The sequence below is a fragment of the Crocodylus siamensis genome, chromosome 12 (genome assembly GCF_052110815.1).
Source record: "Crocodylus siamensis isolate JL-2025a chromosome 12, ASM5211081v1, whole genome shotgun sequence".
Taxonomy (NCBI): domain Eukaryota; kingdom Metazoa; phylum Chordata; order Crocodylia; family Crocodylidae; genus Crocodylus; species Crocodylus siamensis.
In genome coordinates, this window is record NC_143406.1 from 25,902,289 (window position 1) to 25,921,700 (window position 19,412).

The following is a 19,412-nucleotide window of genomic DNA, read 5'->3' on the forward strand; positions in this document are numbered from 1 at the left end:
AAAAGGGATGGTGAGGATGTGTGACTGCTGCATTCAGCATTGTGAATATAAGTGTTATGGTAACATCGAATGTTGATCCACTCACATATTGGTCCTGACAAGACCCAGACTAGTCCATTGCGAGGTGATCAGTCTTTCTGTGTAGCTTTCAAGGGACTGTTGACAAGCGTGGAGCATTCTTGGTATATTCTTTGTGTTTAGCGTCCGCACTGATGCAAAACCAGTTGCCATTTTTACGATAGATAAATATCATTGATAGAACAAAGATACTGGTGTTTACTCATTGCATTGAATGCTCCCCAGTAGCAGACCATCCCAGAGTCATAGCTTCCACTGAACTGTCCAGTTTTAAATTCTTACTCACCATAACAAGGCAAATGTATCATCTCCAGTCTTTTCAGCTCTGTAACAAAAACAGCCTTCACCCCTGCCCCTCAACTGCTTTCTCCAGCCCTTGTTACTGCCATGCCACCTACTCTCCAAGCTGGCACTGTGTTAAAAAGCAGAAAAGGCATTCCTGCGACTGGTACTGTTGTTAGTAATCTAACAAGGAATCTAGAAATGAATGACCCTGGGAAGTGAACTAAGATCCTTTCCCAGCTCTTACGGGTGGTCCCATCAGGGCTGTAATACAGGGCTTATACTCTCTCTGTTATCTTGATGAGCAGAGAGATTAATTCTCCAAAGCTGTCAGAACTGGCATCTTTCATCAAAACTATATTGATTTTTTTTAAATGCTGTTAATTAAAACCTCACATCAAAACAGAAGGCGTAGCCGTAGGATTGCCATGTCAGCTCTTTGATCGGTACATTTAAAACAAATAAAATTAAGCTGATGTGTCATGTATGTTGGCTTGTTAGATCTATCTTAATTAAGCACTGTGTCACTTTACTAGTCCTGGAGTGCTGGAATTGAAAGTGTTGGTAATGGGGAAAATACAAAGGGTGGTTTTATAGTTACACCTCAAACGATATGCAGTCATTTATGTTGGGATGGGTTAGGGCTTGGAATACCCTTATAATGAAGGTGCAGTCACTAAAGAGTAGCACAGATTGCCCAGTGGCTGTCAATGGAAGCTGACTAGGTGTATCTGTTGGGATGAGCTATTGTCATCATCTGGGCTACAATCTAAGGCTGAGATCAATAGAACCTGTGTTTAAGGTATGTTAAATAGTACTGTACATGCACTAATTGTCTTAAAATAGGTCCTGCATCTCTGAACTTATGCATATAGCCATGCTGGTTCATGACAGGATTTCCTTTCACATCAAGCAAATTGCCCTTGCATTGTCTGCCCTTCTGTGCCTCCCCCACAACCAACTTCAGATCAGTGCCAGAGAAATCAGACCATCATTTAAAATCAAGGACAGCATGTGCCAAAGTAGCTAAAAGACTTTTAAGATTCAGGGATATAAATAGCTGTAGCAAAAAGTTTTCTTGGATGGCATTGACAATTGTGACCTTGCTGGGGGATTTGCTCCACATCCAGTGTGGATTGGAGGACCATCTTGGCTGTACAGAAAGCAGGGAACTCTCCAGCCATGCTCCATAGGGTATAATGCTACTGATAATCCTGGTGGGTGGGGCACATGAGGTTTGCTAACCCTGCCAGCACCTACTGTTGACAAGCATCTTCTGTCAGAGGCTGCACTGATCCAAGGGGATGTTTTCTAGGCTTGGGTTTATTTTACTTGTTATCCCTGGATGGATTCTCTAGCAGGGTGTGACTCGGTGTCATAGGCCAGGAAAGCCCGTCGGAATGTTTTCAGTATGAAAGAGACCAGATTCTACTTTAGTGGGAAGAAAATTCTTGGGGCAATTATCTTTTTAATGAATGATGATGAAAGACACTAGCTTAACCCCAGAGACTGAACTCCTGCATGTTTTCTGTTCTGTATTTATCCCCAACAGAGACAGTTCTGGTGCATCTCTCTCCCATGCAATGTGATACCTTAATTCTAATTATAGAAGTGATCCACAGTCCATTCAGTATTTGGATTCTCAGATGAGATTAGGAACACTGGGGCTCATTGGTGCCCATTGGGTTATTATGGCACAAACATCTACAGCAGGGATCAGCAACATTTTTTGCCTGGAGTGTCAAAAACATCCCAACCCAAACCTGTGCCTTGACTTCGGCATGCCAGAGGCAGATGGCAGAGGAGCCGTGAGGGGTCTGGTCCTTGCTGCTGGCGGGCACGTGTGCACCTCTGGGAGGATGGCAAGCGAGGAGCTGGGGCTGCACTCCCCTGGCCCCTTCCCTGCTGAGTGCCATGAAGCACATGTGCAGCCACCACGGAGCCACTGACAGGGCTCTGGACCCAAGTACAGCTATTTCCAGCTTGCCTGCTGCAGCTGCCCAGAGCCCCGGCCAGCTGTAGCAGGCAGCCAGGAAGCTGCAAACAGATGCATCAGGCTCCAAAGCCCCATCCAGGCTTCATGGTGGCAGCGACTGCATTCACACCTTGGGGCACACATCTGGGAGAGGGCCAGGGCAGTGCAACCCTAGCTTCTCCCCTGCAGTCTGCCCCAAGGCTTGCATGGAGCTGCTGTGACAATGGGGCCTAGCAGAAGCTCTGGAACCCAGTGCAACTGTTTGAAGCCTCCTGGCTGCCTGCCACAGCTGGCCTGAGCTCTGGGCAGGTGCACCAGGCAGCTGGGAGACTGCAAACAGCTGCACCTGGGTCTGGGGCCCTGGCACCAGTTCCAAGGTGGTGGTGCTGCTACCTGCCACAGAACCTGGGCTGCTTGCAGCAGGGCTTGAAGCTTCTCCACTACCTGCTGCACTAGCAGCCTGGCCTCCATGACTGACGGCAGCTGCTCAGAGCTCATGTTCTAAGCCTGGAAATGTGGTGGTGAGGCCACTCTTGAATCAATCTTCATGGTTGCTGTTAAACATATTTGGAAACACTTTACCACAAAGGATGCTGCAGATGTGGCTTTACTGCTACCTTTTTGGGTTTGATGCATGTGAGCAGGAGTGGGGAGGTGGGCATGCTTGAGAATATCTTTCTCTAAACCTGTTGGTGACTCAGTGTAAAGAATTGCCTGGCTTAGGGCACCTCTAGCTACTGCTCAAGCAGTGGGACAAGATCCCTCCTTGTTACAGATGAATGCTGGGAAGTGGGATTGGTTTGAGCTCTGCAAATTAGGGAGTATAGCCAGTCCTTCAAATCAGTTTAGGTATAAGCTGTCCATCAGCACCAAACCCTTTCTGGTAGAGAGTGGTTACACACATTTCTCAAGCTCATTGGAAGAGCTATGTCTGCCCAGTTACAGTGCCTTCAACTTCCATGAGCTAGCAGGATCCCTGTGGCAACAAACTCATCTGGTTAAATCTTTGTTTTCCACTGTGGTGCTAGGCAAGGCAAGATTGAGCCATATGCTTTCAGCATTTGAATAAATTGGTATGGTTTTTCCTTGTTCATCCGCATTCACGATTTAAGCAGAGCTTGGTTTCTCAACCCTAAAACATTTTCAGACTTTGACACACTGTTGCTGCTGTTTTCGTGGGGCTGTCATTCCAGGATAGAATAATTTCTGGTTATGAGCTCAGCGGGATCTAGGAAGGAGACTGTGGGCATTAATCACTGTTCTTTTTTTTTCATTGACGATGCTTTTACAGCTGAGTTAGAATGGCCTACAGAGAGGTAGAAAGCTGTTTTATTGTTGTGTGAAGAAAGTATCTAAAGCAAGAACAGTAGTATGGTGGGAGTGAATGCAGATGATATCTGAATTGGGCCACCACTGTGTCTTCAGCAGCCCCTTCCTATTTGTGAAGCCAGAATAGTAAACTATGCAAAGCCTGACACCTGCTGATAAAAAAGGAATCAGATTTGCATGAGAGTAAGTAATGCTACCTCTGTTTCTTTGGTCATTGCTGAGACTGCACAAAGCATATGTCTGCATTCTCTGACATTCTTCTGCAAGGCATGACTGCCCCAAGTCAATAAAACCCAAGGAAGCACTGCTAAGAGCCCTCAGTGCTGAGCTCAGTGTCCCTTTGGTGTTCCTAAGATACACCAGATAGCTTTGCTCCATTCTAAGCCAGGCCATTCCTTTGTTATTGTTGTCGTGGGCTGTATACAGGTGGGACAGGGTATCTGAAACCTGATCTACAGACTGTCACTATTTTAGTCCTGTTTATTCCCTTACAGTTCTGCAGATACACCTCAGTCCTGATGTACAGAATTCCAGATATATCAGCCCTGTGCCATGTAGACTAATAGCTACACTGACTTTTGTTTTGGTGTGGAGGCATATGTATAGGGGACAAGCTTGGGACCGCTCTGTCTGTTCAAGGGGATATTGGAGTTATTGGATAACAGAAAGGTCCAGCATAGGAAATGTATGTATAGGAACTTGAAGCTATTGGGATGTCTGCTGTCATTCTGTGGTGACAGTTATGTTTTTGGCAAAGATGACTTTACAATATCAGACAGTCAGCACCTTCAGATCCACTCTTGTCATTTCCAGCTGTGATGGGAAAGGAAAAATAATCTTGTTGTTTCTGCTAAGTTAAGAATTGTAGCAGGAATCACAGGTTTCCATGAACGTGTTTTAAGAAGCATCTGACCTTGTTTGATGTGGCTGTGGTTGAGGGGAAAGGAAAAGGAGGAGTATGACTTAGTGGTCAGGACTTGAGACTAGGAGCAAGGTCAGCTAGGTTCTATTCCTGGGTCTGGCACTGAATCCTGTGACCATGAGCAAACCACATGAATTACTACATGCCTCAGGTTGCCCATTTGTAACATGGGCAGCTGAATTCTAGAAAGAAGTGTTGTGAAATTTAACCAGTCAAAGCTTGCAAAGTGCTTTGGATCCTGGGAAGCATCCCTATTCAGGAAGCATCCCTATTCAGCAAAGTTCTGAAGCATATATTAACTTTAAATTACATGGAAATTAAGCACTTTCTTAAAGTTAAGTTCATATTAATGCTTTCCTGACTTAGGGGCTAAGTACAGTAATATGTATTTAGCATCAGGTCTGAAATCTAACAGCACTGTTAAGTCCACTCAGCCACAGCCTATATAGGTGAGGGATTTCCACCCAATCATGGAATCTTAGAAAACTAGGGTTGGAAGGGACCTCAGGAGGTCATCTAGTCCAGTGGTCTCCAAACTTTTTTGATCGCGCACTCCTATCAGTAAAAAATTTTTGAGCACGCACCCCTAATCTATGTATATTTATATTCGCGCACCCCTATCAGTAAAACATTCTTGAGCACGCACCCCCAATATATGTATATTTATATAAATATATATCTAAATAGAAGCTCTAATATTTTCTTCCCGCAATCCAGTGGATCGTCTTGCACACCCCCTGGGGTGCGGACACTCCACTTTGGAGACCACTGATCTAGTTTAACCCCGGCTCAAAGCAGCACCATCCCCACCTAGATCATCCCAGCCAAGCTTTGTCTAGCTGGGTCTTAAAAACCTCCAAGGATGGACATTCCACCACCTTTCTGGAGGTAACCTATTCCAGTGTTTTACTACCCTTCTAGTGAGAAAGTTCTTCTAAATATCTAACCTAAACTTCCTGCACTGCAACTTGAGCTCATTGCTCCTTGTTCTGTCATTTGCCACCACGGAGAAGTTTAGCTCCCATTGGTGACTCATGCCTTCTGGTCCTGGGAGGGCAGATCGCCGATCAGGGTGGGGGCAGGTCTCCCAGTGGCCAATTACCGCCTCCAGTGGAAGTGCCAGCAGCAAACCCAGAAGTGCCGCCGACTCTTCTCTTGGCGGCCCCACATTCTCAGAGGGGACACCAGCCGTTACCTCCCTTTTTCTGGCCAGCGAGGGGGGAGGGCATGTGCCCCACTGTGTCTTCCCTATACGTCACACCCCTTCAGGTGGTTGAAGGCTGCTATCAAATCCCCTCTCAGTCTTCTTCTGCAGAGTAAATAAGCCCAGTTCCCTCAGCCTCTGCTCATAAGTCATGTGCCTCAGCCCCCAAACCATTTTTGTTGCCCTTTGCTGGACTTTCTTCAATCTGTCCACATCTTTTCTGTAGTGAGGGGTCCAAAACTGAACACAGTACTCCACATGTGGCCTCACCAGTGCTGAATAGAAGGGAATAATCATGTCCTTCAATCTACTGGCAGCACTCCTAATACAGCCTAGTATGCCGTTAGTCTTTTTGGCAACAGGGGCACACTGACTCATATTCAGCTTATTGTCCACTGTAACCCCAGCATGATTGACGTATGCTCCCAGAGGCTGGTGGTGGTGGCAGCGTTGAGTAGCATGGCAGTGGCAAGCAGCTGTGGCGGTGTTGGGGGGGCAGGGTTGGTGACCACCCACAGACACTGCCGGTAGTGTCGACACTGAGGGCAAGGGGGATGGCAACCACCTGTAGGCACTGCCAGCAGCAGACAGTCGCAAGGGGTACATCACCAATCCTGGGGTGCACGTGCATCCGCATGCACCCCCTACACATTGCCAATGACCCTCAGGTGCTGGACTTTCAGATATGTCCCTTTTTGTATCTGGTGCCTTTGATCAAGGGTGCTGTTGGTCAGGAGAAAGAGAGAGAGAGAGAGAGGTTTTTGTGGTGTATTCTAATCATGCCTCATGCATTTTGGCTGTAGAGCTCAATGCATGCTATCACTCAGCTGCCAGATATGGTTCTGTTCTGGATTTTTTTTTAAATGTATATTTCTCAGAAGCAGCTTTCTCTGCCATAACTTTATACAGACATCCCTTTATAATCCTGGTGTACTATTTTCCTCTGATGAATCATATACTCGTCTCTTTGCATGTATATTTGTGCATTTGTATTTTACCAAGTGGGAAGGGGCTGGTGGACTGTGCCCTCCACCCATTGAGTCCTAAAAATGTCCTCTCAGTCCTGCAGTATCCTGCTCCATCCTATTGCAGGATTTAGCAGGATACCCTGATTTATGCTGTACTTTTTTTATCTTGAATTGTTTCTGAGTATCTACGTAGATCATGAGAATCCTAATCATGGGTTTAAGTTGGATGTTAGGCATATTACTTGTTAAATTACTAGCAAAGGGAAATAATATAAAAAGCCCTCAGATTGGAAGTAAAACAGATTTATTAGCAGATTGTCAGTGTTTGAGCTTTATTACAATTTTGGACTTTGAGCTGAGTGTGCTCTGGCTCTGCAGGTGAGGGTGAATGAAGTGGGAATCTCAGTGGTCTTACTTCCCCAGTATCCTTCTGAATGTTAGAAGCCTCAGACCCTTAGTAATCTTCTTAGAGCTTCCAGAATGATATCCTTCATCAGTTTCCAACCCAAAATCACTTCCTGGGACTTCTCTTCAGATATATTATATACAGATAAGGGGAACAGAGTTGCCTAAATGGGAACTCCTTTGAGATAGCCTGCAGGAGGAGCAGGGGATCCTTTGAAGCAGGCTGAAGCACAACAGATGTCAGGAACAGTCCTCTGTATTCCAGGAAGAAGCTGTATGCAACAGTCCTGATTCTGGTTTCATTTTATACCAGCATAAGCACAAAGTAAGTTTGTGGATTTACCAGGAAAACCAAGAGCAAATATTAGCTTCCCATCTTTTGTCAATGGGGCAGAGATTTGCACATTATTTAATTTCACTGATGAGAAGTGGGTAGATACAGCATCTTATATATACTATGACTGAGGAAGAAGAGATAGTCATGGTATCTTATTAAAGTGGCACTCAGGGGAAAGGGTACAGCAACATTTCAGTAGTGCTGCAGAGCATTAATTATGTCCGAGCTATGTGGGCCTCCTCAGCCTTTCATTGTTTCTCAGAATATTTTGTATGTGTAGAGGGGAATTTGTGGAAGCTGGGTAGAAATTCTTGGGGGAAATCCAGTGTTGGGATAAATGGAAACATGTGTTCTTTAGGAGCGGGGTACAGGACTGGTGTGGTTTGGGGTCCAGCAGGACTTGGGGAAGCAGGAGGTACTGTGAGGTACAGTTAGATGGCATGTGGTTAGCAGCTACAGCTGGTCAGGGAAAACTGCAGCTGCTTGCCAGTGAGCAAATACAGGTGGTTCAGTGCTGTCTGGTAGGGCCTGGACTGGGGTGGGTTGAAAGATAAATGGAGAACAGAGGGGAAGGGCCACCTCTGTCCTGAGAAGAGCTTATAGCAGAATGGAAAAACTGTAGCCCTTTGATCTTGCAGCAGGTTAGTGGGGTGTTAGGATTCCAAGATCTGTTAAAACCACAGGGCTGTGTAGTGACGTACTTCCTGATTAAATGTAAATTTGAGGTCTTGCATGTGTGTACAATACTACATGGGTTGGGTGCATGCATTTTTTGCCTATAGACGAATGGAACAGAAAATCAACCCTCGTGGATTTCTTAGCATAGTATTTTTGCATTATTTCAAAGGGACATTTAACTTTGGGCTTCTCTGTTGTTTTGCTTTTTTCACAAAAGCTGCCGTAGAGGTTACAACTGTAAACACTCAGTCAGGAAATGCAAAAAGGAAGGTTCTCACTCAGCAGCCTACACTGCATGCGGCAGATGTTCTAGATTGCTAGTTATGCTGTTTAATATACTGTGGGTCCTATTTTGCTTGTAAATACATCTGATTTTGTGCATAATATGGTAACATTTACTGGTGTAACTAAGGTTACTCCCTTTGTGCAATGTGGGAAAGCTGTTAGTTTAACAGTGCTGTTTCCTCAGTCTATTCCCAACCAGGGGGCTGTGGCACCCTGGGGTGCCTGGAGATCCTTTCAAGGAGGACGGAGGGAAGAGTGCTGCAAAATATTTAGCACTAAGTGTGCCAGCATGATTGACCAGATAAATCCAGGGTTCCCACATAGAAATTCACAGTGCTAAAAACATCCTGCCCTGCCCTGCCCTGAGGAGTTCTCTGCATCAGAAGAACTGCTCTAGTGTTTCTGGAGTCCAACAACAATGAAAACCAAGAGCTGGCATTTTCTAGAGGCGCCTCCCGCCATATCCTCTGGTGCCTTGAGTCCAAACAGGTTGAGCAGCTGGTCTAAGTGCTCTGCCATGTGCCCGCTGAACTTAAACCGCTGGCACCCGGGTGACGGGAGAAGCCGCCTTACAGGGTTCCCTTCACGGGAGGCAGGCGGCCGGGCAGCCGCTCTTCTCCCCGGCTGGCTTGAGTGAGACCCCTCAGGGCGAGGCCTGCTCGCATGCCCTTCTCTGACCTGCCGACTTTGCCCTGGCTGGGGGCAACCTGGGCCCAGGATCCCCACTCCTGTGCGACCCTCGCCCTTCCCTGCCGGGCCAGGGCCAGGGCCGGGAGAGCCGCGAGCCGAGGGATGGAGCCCGCGCCGCCCCCCGCGCCGGCCGGGGCAGCGCCTGCCCCCTGATGCGGGCGAGCCCAGCGCCGGCACCTCCTCCAGTCTGCGCGGGGAAGCGGCGTGTAGAGCCCGCGGGGACGGGCCCGGCCCGGCAGCTGCCCCGTTCCCTGTGCGCAGGGTGCCGTCGCCAGTTTCCTGCCTTCCCGCCCAGCTCGGCAGCGGGAACATCCCGGCCGGGAAGCGGCGGAGCAAGTGAGCCAGGCGCTAGAGCAGGCAGGGAGGGAGGGAGACATGGGCACTGCTTTAAAGCGCTCGGTTATTTATTTATTTATTTAGTTTTAACTGTCGCTGCCTCTTTTTTTTTTTTTTTTTTTTCCTCCCGAAGAGGAGGGAGGATCGCACACGCCTGCCACAGCAAAGCTGGAAAGGAGAGCAGGGTGGCATTTCCTAGTGGGTCTGCACCTGAAGTGCTCATGTGGCTGCCCAGCTGCTCCAGCCAAAGGCAGATTCCTCTGGTCATGGTACGGTAACTCCGTGTTTCCTTTCTCTGCCATTTAGTTTTTTCTTTGAGTTCTGCCCCCCGGTCCATCCCAGTGCACTCCCTGCAATAGTCCGTGCTTTGCAAAATAGCTGCTGGCTTCCGCACTGTCTTTTTTCCTCTTCCACTTGGAGTAAGTAGCTAATTGGATAGCAAAACATTAACTGCAGGGGTGGGATTACTTAATGCTCTTGTAATGCTGTTTTGCTGGTCAATTTCAGCCTTTTTGCATGGAAAGAATCTGCCTTAAGAGTCTCTCCTCCAGTTGTCAGAGCGGGGTAAGAAAGCAGAGCTCACGGGGCACACTGTGCTCTAACAGCTTTCTTCTTTTGAGGTCTTTAGTTTTAAGAAAGGTTTCATTGTCTATATAGCTAAATTAGTTTGGTGGTAGATTTTGCTCCTTTGAATGATATATTCAACAGGTCTGTTAATAACTGCAAGGCATTGTTTAGCACGCTGGGGGGTTTAATTCATCTGACAGGTTAATTCTGTTACTGGGGCTTAATTTTTTTAAGGGATTTTCTTAGAGAATGCAAGGTTTGCTGAGGAAACATCTCTGGAGTTAGTGTTTGCTTTCACTGGGCAGGCTTTCATTCCTGTGGTTGCCTGTGACATTCCTTTTTATTCAGGGTGCTTTTGAGGAGAGAATTGCGGATTCCAAAGTGGTAAAGAGTCAGTGCACCTTATATCTAGGGCATTACAGCCTTCAGCTTTATCTGGTTCCTTAAAGGCTTAAAAAAAATCAGATAGATGCAAAAAATAATCCATCTAAGAGAGGGTCAGGGTAAGTTCTTAAGTGGCATTGAAACAGCAGAGATACCTTCCCATTGTTTGAAAGAGGCCTTGCCTTGATTTAAGCAAGAGCATCTTTATACTTCCTTTTAAAGTGGGCAGAGGGAGGGGCAGGGTCTCAGCAAGGCTCAAGACATACCAGAGGGAGTGTCTTGGAGTTGGTACTAGAAGCTAGGTATATGCTTAAAATACCTTGTTGAATAGAGGTCCAAAGCAACAGTCAATCAGTTTGCACCTCATGCTTCAAGTCATAGGGGTGGCTTATATTTTTGTTCTCTTTTGCTGTATCTGGCATGAAACAAGTTCTAGAGAGATTGTATCATAGCAGCAAGGAATTTCTTATCCTTTTTTTCTCCCCTTCCTAGACTTCTCTTTAAACCAGGGGCAGGCAATTATTTTGGGTGGAGGGCCACTTACCAAGTTTTAGCAAGCTGTTGAGGGCCGCATGAGTTACCCCACCCCTTGGCAGATGCTGTGCCCCTGGTCACCATCTTGGGACCAGAAATCCCGCCCCTTTAACCTCTGACCTCTGCCACCAGAAATCCCTCCCCTTGCCTCTGGAAGTATTCTTTTGGGGAAGGGGATTTGCTACCTGGGGGGGAATTTATATACTAAAAATCAAATACCCATAATCATATATTTTAATTTAAAATATATTTTTGATCTGATTTGTGTGTGTTTGTGCTATATATGTAGAAGTGATTGCATAAAAGCTCAAAATGCAGTCTTACTTGTATATTGTGTAGGGTTTGTGGGGAGTTGTGGGTGGGTGGGTATAGGGGTTTGTGGGGATGCATGTGTGGGTATGGTATTGGAGGTATGGGAGCCATGGGGTGCAGAGCAGCTGGCAGGTGGGCAGGAAAGTGGGGATAGTGACGTTGGGGGGGGTGGGAGTGGAAGTGAGCAGGCATGCAGGACCGCAGGGGCTGGCAAGGGTCTATGGCAGCGGTTCCCAACCTTTTTATACTGTGGACTTGTAAATTAAATTTAAATCTGTAAATTTTACAGTTTGCATGTTTACATTTAATTGGGGGGGGTTGCAAGGATTGGATGGGGTTGGGATACTGGGGGACCCTGGAGGGGAGGGGGCTGCACAGGCTGTGGCCTAGGGGGACCCAGTTGGGGCTGCTCAGGAAGAAGGGGCTCTGCTGTCTTTCCTAGGAGCAAGCAGCATTTCCCTGCCCACATCCCCCTACTCCCAGCTGTAGGTGGGGTGGAGAGTCCTGCCTGACCTGGTGCGGGCCCCAGTGCACAGGCAGCACCTTACCAGGCTTAGGCATGCCAGTGAGCATAGGATGGGGCACACAGATCCAGCTGCCTCCCTCTCGAGGCTGCCTCGCTGCCTGCACATAACTACCAGTGGTGGAAGCCATGGCTTCTGTCTGGCTGTCGCGCACCAGCTAACTCCCAGCGCCCCCCCGCCCCAGACTTGTGGCACAGGCGGGGATGACTGCATGCAGCCCTGACCCCACATGCCCATCTGGGCTGCGCAGCAGCAGCAGTGGGAAACAAGTTGTTGCTCAGTGCAGGGGGGGGAAAAGCAGCCAGTCCCTCTCCCACTGCTCCCTGCGGCAGCCACTCAGAGCCCACCTGGGGCTGTCCTGCCTCACCTCTGTATCCCCGCCACCCATGAGACAGCGGTGGCAATGGAGAGCAGGCACAGGCAGCCCCGTGTAGGCTTCAAGCAGATGCCCCAGGGAGCGCTGGCGGCAGGAGGGGGAGGAGCTGCTTTTCCCCCATGCTCAGCTGCAGTTTGTTCCTCGCTGTCACTGCCAGCCTGGGCCCTACACTGGCTCCTGGCTTGCCCGTTGGGCTGAGCTGGAGTGGGGCATGAACTGCTGCTGGGGTGGATTAAAGCAACCCCCACCTCCTTGCCACTGCTGGGCAGTGTTTGCTGGGGGAGCCCACACCACGCTAGACTCTGCTGTGGCTCCTTTGCCGCTGGCTCTGTGCTGCCCAGCGCGGCTGCTGTACACGACCACTGCTGCCACGCTGGACAGCATAGAGGCAGCGGCAAAGGAGCTATAATGGAACCTAGCGCAGAGCAGGCTCTGGCAGGCTGCCCAGCGACAGCAGAAGGGGAGGTGCTTTTCTTCCGTACTCAGCTGCGGTTTGTTCGTCACTGCCGCTGCCATCCTGAACCATGTGGTGGCTCCAGGCTCGCCCAATGGGCCTGGCGGCAGTGGGACATGAAGTGCTGCTGGGGTGGGGGAAAAGTGGCTGCTCTCCCTCCCGCCACTGGTGGAGCGCACACGAGGCTGCCTGTGTCCATTCTCTGTTGCCACTGCCCCATGGGCAGCAGGGACATGGCATAGAGGCAGGACAGCCCTGTGTGGGCTCTGGGCAACTGCTGCAGAGGGTGCCGGCAGGGGGAGGGGCAGGGGCCACTTTTTCCCTACGCTGAGCAGCAGCTTGCTCACTGTCACCACCACTGCTCAGCCCAGACAGGTGAGTGTGGGGCGCACGGAGTCGGGGCTGCTTACCGTTGTCTCTACCTGTGCCGCAGGGCTGGGAGCGAGCAGGCACGTGGCAGCCAGGTGGGAGCACAGGACCTGCGTTGGTGTTCTGGGGCCAGTGCCAGCAGGGCCCAGAGCGGGTGGCATGAGCGCAGGTCCCAACTAGCTGGGGTGCTACAGAGCCAGGCCAGCTCCCCTCTCTTCCAACTGGCACAGTGCAGCCTGGCTTCACAGACCCCTGCCAGCCCATGCCCCATGCTTCTACCAGTGTTGGCCCCGCACTCCTGCACACCCACCCGCTTCCACTCCCCCTGCTGCCACTTTCCCCACCTTCCTGCTCGCCCCTCACCCCCTTCTTACCTGTATTTCCTGCTTGGGGCAGGGAGGTGCAAACAGCCTCACGGTCCCAGGCCAGAAGCCCCTGCTAGCCAGGGGTTTCTGGCGGGGCTGGGCAGGTGGGGTTATGGTAGGAGCCTGCTGGGACTTCATAGTTTCATAGTTGGTAGGGTCGGAAGGGACCTGAGCAAATCATCAAGTCTGACCCCCTGCCATGGGCAGGAAAGGATGCTGGGGTCAAACAGCCCGGCTAGGTGATTGTCTAGCCTCCTTTTGAAGACCCCTTGGAAGTTGGCTCCAGATCCCAACCGCCCTGACTGAAGTAGTGCTTCCTGATGTTGAGCCTGAACCTACTCTCAGTCAACTTATGGCCATTATTCCTAGTTACTCCTGGTAGTTCCCTGGGGGAACAGGGTCTTTCCTGTTCCCCGCTGGTCCCCCTTGGTAAGTTTATAGATGGCCAACAGATCCCTTCTCAGCCTTCTCTTGTGAAGGCTGAACAGCTTCCCCTGGGTCCTACTGCTCCTTACTGCTGTGGTCTTTGACAGACAGCTGGGGCAGATAAATATTCATTTTCTAAATTTTTTTAGGGGCCCCGTGGGCTGGATCCAGCTGTATTTTCCCCACTCCGCCTTGAACTTTCTCCTGCTCTTGAGTTAGTGCATTTAAGTAAGGAAAGAATTATTTCTCTCTCTTGTTCGCAGTCAGTATTGTAAATATTTTTACTTCTTTAGAACTAGTAACCCTAGAAATGATCAGTGAAGGTTAGGAATGCTGCCTTTAAGCCTGGATGTTCCTTAGTTATATTGACCTCTGTTTCTCTGCCTAAAGATTATTGTTACTAGAATAACAATAATCAGTGCTACTAGAAAATCTTCAATGTTTTAATGATGGTGTTTGAGAAATATAGAACTTCCTCAGCAGCCTTCCTGCCTTCCCCCAATGGTAGTGTTGTCATTAGATCAGAACTCTCTCTTTAGCCTCCCCTCATGGAGCTCAAGTTGGTTTTTTAGCAATGGCTTTTGCCCAACTTGCGTGCATAACAGCAAAGAGGCTCGTGCCAAGAACATTCTTGGGTAATGTATTTTAAAAGCTTGTGTGCAGGTGTCTGTGTCTAGTTGGAGTTATGAGAAACTGACATTTTCCATCATCTCCATATAGAAGGAAAGAGAGAAAACATGATCTTTCTCATACAGCCAGCAGGGATCAGCCACATGTTTCCTAGAAACAGGAAACCTTCTGTGTTAGATGTGGCTGGGCACTTTGCACTGGAGAACATATCACTTGCCTGTCAGCATCAAGCTGCTATGGTAAAATGGGATTTAGGGAGAAGGGCCAAAGGGCTTAAACAAGGTTAACAAATCTTGAGGAGAAACTGTAGCTTTGAGAAGAAAGTGATGTGACCTTCTGTGCATTTTCCCTGGAATGAACAGTTCCCTCAGGCATGACGCCCTAGCATCCTGGTACTGGGCAATAAAAATGGCTGCTGACTTCTATGTTAGTGAGGAGTATGTTGCATTTTCAGTATTAATTCAGGTGAAGACTCATGTAACTGTTAATGTTGTAAATGTTCCTATAGGATAATTAAACCAATAGACAGAAAACAGTACTGCTGTCCCCATAGCAGAAGAGTGGAGGCAATCAGGATTTTAATTATTTGCTCTGTACTTTCAGTGAGATATAACTTGATAATAAAATTATTTTTGGTTTTAACTGCTTAATTTTGAGGAAGCCCACTGCCGTCATCTGTGTAAGTGCTGTTGCTCTTTTCTAAGTTGTCTATGTTGCCACATCACTGAAGTTATGGATTTGCTATACTATAGTTGAGGTTATTGAATGGACATTAGTGTAGTTGGTCTGCAATAGTCTTCACTTTTAAGTGGTGCAAGAGAATATTCATCCAATAGACTGAGGTAGTTTGCTGTGTTATTTTAAAGTTAGGCAGCAATCGGGGCAGGGTGATTCTTCAGAGAATAACTGGTTTAGAGAGGCATATGTAGGCAACGGCATACTTTGTCAGGTACTAAGATTAGACTGTAAGCGGAAGAACAGCCCTGCTGACCTTGCCCCCCCCCCCACCTTCCATCTGCTCTGTTGCTGCCACCTCCAGGGAGCAGGGCAGGAGCTGTTTGTAAGCCAATCAGAGCGCAAATAAAGGATTACAGACAGACAGACAGACGGACTTAGGCTTTTATAATATTAGAATTTTCTCTCCTATTTTGACACATCTCTTCTCAAGGGACAAGGTTTTCTTGCTCCACAAGCTGATCTCCAGCTGAATGTGTTTAATTTTTCCATTCTCCCCAAAGGTTAAGTCGAGGATTAAGTCAGAATATAAATTCTTGGGCATAAACAGTTCAAGGGAGATGGAGAGTTGGGGTAGGATATATATCTGAGCTGTGCCCCGTCATCCAATTTATGCATATAATCCACCTCCTTGAATGTACGCTTTGTCACCAGAAATATGCTGGACATCCAAGTAGGGTTAAATCAGAACTTCTTTCAGAGCTGGGTTCATATTGCTTCTCTGTGAGACACCACAAGTGTCCTGGAGTAACATAAGTGGTCCCAGTCAGCTGTCTCTATTAAAATGAAGTTACTTGAGACTCACAAGAGAAGTGGATTTAACTGCCCAGTGATTATGCACAGAGTAGGCCTTGCCTTTTAGCCAGAGGCTGATAGGGGAGTTGGAGAGAGGGTAAGCCAAGCAGGTCCAAGGGGTACCATGGCTTCTGTTCAGTGCCTTGCAAACAGCAGTACCAGCATTAATTGGATGTGGTTCTTCACAGTTTCACAGCTGCTTGGTAGGATTCCTAGGATCATGGGTAGAACTGATGAAACCTTTTTGAGTTTCATTTTTGCTACTGGATAAAGCTAGGAGTATTAGCAAAAGCAACAAAATTGTATGTAGACCTGCAAAGACAGAATGGCATCAGGTAGTATTTTCTTCTTGTTCCAACGTGTTTATTTTCCATCCTCAACCAGAAAGGTCAGAAATGTTTTCTTCTCAATGAAAGGTTAACTTTTGCAAAAATTGATGGGTTAGTTTTCTTTGTTCCCCTGTGCCAACTTCTCATTTGTCAGTCACTATTACAACTGCATTTTTCAAGCCTTGAAACTGTGAATTCTGGTTTCAAAACTAAATGACCTGCACAATTTCTAGTGCCCGATGAAATCAGTTTTTGTGAAAGAGAATTGTCAGCCCTTGGGTTTAATAACTCTGCTTCAGGAAATTCATCTGTAGGATGAGGATGGCACAGTTGAAAGGGGAATTAATGGTATTTAAGGACTGTGATTTTTCTGCAGGTGGTTGTTTTAGGTGTATATAAAAATGGTAGCAATTAACTACTGTCATTATTGAAAGCTTGTGGGGAAAGATTTAAGAGTGGCAATTGGAAAAGCAGTTTGGTGAAAAATGAAATCTAAGAACTGAGAACAAAAGCAAAGGACAGCTGGTTATGAGGGCTGAATGTCACTGGGGCATGGCTTTGAAATATTCTGCTGTATTCACAAAGCTGGTCCTTGCGTATCAGCCCTAAATCAGCTGCAAGTCTTCACCTTCTATTCTCCATGCAAGGAATGGCTTCAGCTGTAGAATTTAAGAGGATGCCCTGACAGATTATTTCCCTCTATAATTGATTTTCCCCCTCTCTCTCTAGAGGAGCTAGTCTCTATTTGTCTGACCTAGTCTGGTACTCAGTCATCTTCCATCCCCTCGGTTCTGCTTGGTTTAACTTTTTTAAAGGACACAGTAAAATGAATGCCCTCCCTTTACTGGCACTGGTATTGGCATTGCAGTGAAGCATCTCCTTGACTCCAAGCATTTGAAAAAGAGAACAGGAAAACTATTGAAACAGCAGATCATCCTTATTAAGCCTGTGCAAAGCAGCTAGTATTCACTTCAGATTCAGCCAGTTCGGGGGACAGTGATTGGATTCAGTGATTCGAATCACTGTACCAATTTGATTCTTTCGAATCAGCCAGGCCAGGCCCATCCCCCACCTGCCTCAGCTTCTGGCACTGTTTAAAAAACCAAAAAACAAAAACCCCCCAACTTGGCAGGTGCTGCTGGGCGGGGGGCAATCCCCATGCCCCCACCATGGGCGCCCTGCCTGGGCCAGCTCTGACCCTTTAAGAAGACCTCCCCCCCACCTCCCCGAGACTCACCACTCCTGGTAGCAGGGGGTGATTCTCCACTGCCCCGTACCACGTGGGGGGCTCTGTACGAGACCCCCAAGGCTGCTGCAGGAGTGGTGAGTCCCAGGACTTTTCTCACATTTTTTTTCTTAAAGGGCCAGAGCTGGCCTGGGCAGGGCATCTGTGGGAGGGCTGGGTAAGTGGTGGGGGGTGGGATCTGGGGGCTCATACAGAGCCCCCCATGCAGTGGGAATCACCCCCCCACCCAGCAGCACCTGGTGAGCACCAGGGCTTTTGTTTTAAAGTACTGAGTGGGGGCAGCCATGGAGGTTGGGGTTGGCTGGCAGGGGTCCCCCCCCCCCCCCCCATGGTTCCCTCTCCCAGCTCCCTCTTTCCCACTCCCTGCTTACCAGCTTAGAGTCAGCTGCAGCTCCCTGCTGCAACTACTGGGGAATGCCTGAATCATCAAAGCTCTCTGAATCTTTTCTGAAGATTCAGAGAGCTTTGAATCGATTTGGACCTTTAAACTGGTCCCCTGATTCGATTCAGATTCGGAGATTTGGCCCCTGAATCGGGCTGAATATCCTCCAAATCAAATCACCGCTCGAAACAAAGCCCTAATTGTTATGTATGGCTGCCCCTTTCTTTTTGATAATTCCTAGTGCTCTTATTGCCCTTCCATGCATTCTGTCTGCTATTTGGTTTCTTATTCCTTTTCCTCCCTAGATATTAGTAATAAGTTCTGATATCCAAAGTGCTCTGTGAGCTGCACAGTCATTGCACAGCTAGTGTCTGCTAAGTACCCTGTAAAGTGCTCTGGGGTCCCTGGAATGTAGAAAATGTAACATAAAACCCTGTTCTTATTCCATTTCATCTGCAGAACGCATCTGGCTGCAATGTCTCCTAGAGGTATTTAGTGCTTGCTTGATGGAATAGCATCGTGGCTATGGCATAAGAGTCATCTGCTTGTTAGAGCAACAGAAGTAGCCCTGGAGAGAACTGTACACTCACATTACCCTATGGGCTGTAAAACTTCACAACAGTGACTGCCCGTACTGCACTATTATTTATATGGCATTAATGGCATGCAAGGGAGTTTGCATGATTAGTCCCTTTGGGCTACTTTTTTGGTTCTGCCACTTGTGAACCAGTTCCCTTTTCTCTGCAACATGTTGCTGCTTTGATGAAAGTGGAGGGCTGCAGCTCTTTCTGGGACTGTATCAGATTGCTACAGCAAAGCAGCTTCTATTCAGAGTTGCTGAGAAGGAATTTTGAGCAAGTGGCATCAAGAATCTTGAAGGGTAAAAGATTTTACTGCAGCTGATTAGCTGAGTGCTAAAGCATCTTACTTTTATTACCTCATTTTCCTGTCTGTGTCTCTGCTTGCTCATTTGTCTTATGGGGCTTTTTATTTTTTAGGTTGTCAGGTCTTTGGGATAGAGGCTTTGTCAGTGTGTGCATATGTGCGTGCCTAGAAAAGCAAGTCTCCTACTTAGTTAAGGCCTCAGATCTGAGCTATTGCTGTAAAAATGCTGGGGGCTGACATCTCCCAATGCACACATACATGGGTGGATCTAGGATTTTGAAAAGGGGCGCGCAGATAGTGTGGTGCATCATCACATATAGCACAATATATACTTTTTTCCATTTAAAAAGAACTATAAATTTTACTAATATGTTGGGGACCTGCAGCTGCATTTCTCAGTTTAAGATCAAAGCAAAAACAAATAACTTTATTGGAATGTACGTTAATATGCTATATTATCTATTATGTATAAAAGCACAACAGACTAGGCAAAAAATAATGAAAAGATATTGTTTCATCAGTCCTCTAATCATCAGAATTAAATGTATGTCTCTTCAGATTAGTAAAACAAATCTAGCCTTGAACATCTTGACAGTGCATTCAGTGCTTC

At 47.6% G+C, this 19,412-nt stretch overlaps 1 protein-coding gene across 2 annotated transcripts in view; it reads left to right on the top strand.

The window, feature by feature from the left end:
- The window catches only part of LOC149854818 (ankyrin repeat and fibronectin type-III domain-containing protein 1-like), a 596,514-nt gene that overhangs the window by 19,237 nt on the left and 557,865 nt on the right, over positions 1-19,412 (top strand). Inside the window, exons 1-2 of one of the 2 annotated variants that reach the window (XM_090023527.1) lie at positions 9,353-9,489; positions 9,623-9,758. The exons of the other annotated variant lie outside the window; for it this stretch is intronic. The gene's annotated coding sequence lies outside the window, so the exon portion shown is untranslated. Of the gene's footprint in view, positions 1-9,352; positions 9,490-9,622; positions 9,759-19,412 lie in introns of those variants that run through there. 2 annotated transcript variants of the gene reach the window in all.